Genomic DNA, 547 nt, shown 5'->3' with positions numbered 1-547 from the left:
TAACGCCATCTGCCATTGAAAGTTTGCCTGCAGAGACGGTCGAGGAGGTGGTCTCTACATTGTTCCCTCCTCCTCGGACATGCGAGATTACGGAAATGAATATAAGGGAGGGAGACGAAGAAGTATTAGTCAGCAAACCTGAACTAATAACGGTAGGGAAGCGTATTGCAAGAGGTAAGGCACCGGGCCCCGATGGTATCTCGGGAGCGCTGTTAAAGGAGTCACTCGAAAGTATATCTCCATAGCTTTTGGCTTGCTTTGGGGAATGCTTGAGGAATGGTGTCTTTTCGGCGAAATGGAAAATGGTCAGATTGGTCCTACTGAGAAAGCCAGGTAAGACTGGGGATGCCTCCTCATCATTTAGACCTATCTGCTTACTTGACGAGTTGGGCAAATTGTTTGAAAGAATTATTGAAAGGATACAAGAAATTTTAAGAGCAGGGAATGGACTTTCTGATAGGCAATTCGGATTTAAACCAAATAGATCCACAATAGACGCGATTAGCTATTACGTGTTAAACTTAATTCATATCGTTTTTTCGTCTCG

The sequence above is a fragment of the Trachymyrmex cornetzi genome, unplaced genomic scaffold (assembly GCF_001594075.2).
Source record: "Trachymyrmex cornetzi isolate Tcor2-1 unplaced genomic scaffold, Tcor1.1 scaffold131, whole genome shotgun sequence".
NCBI lineage: Eukaryota > Metazoa > Arthropoda > Insecta > Hymenoptera > Formicidae > Trachymyrmex > Trachymyrmex cornetzi.
This window is presented reverse-complemented; position numbering follows the sequence as displayed.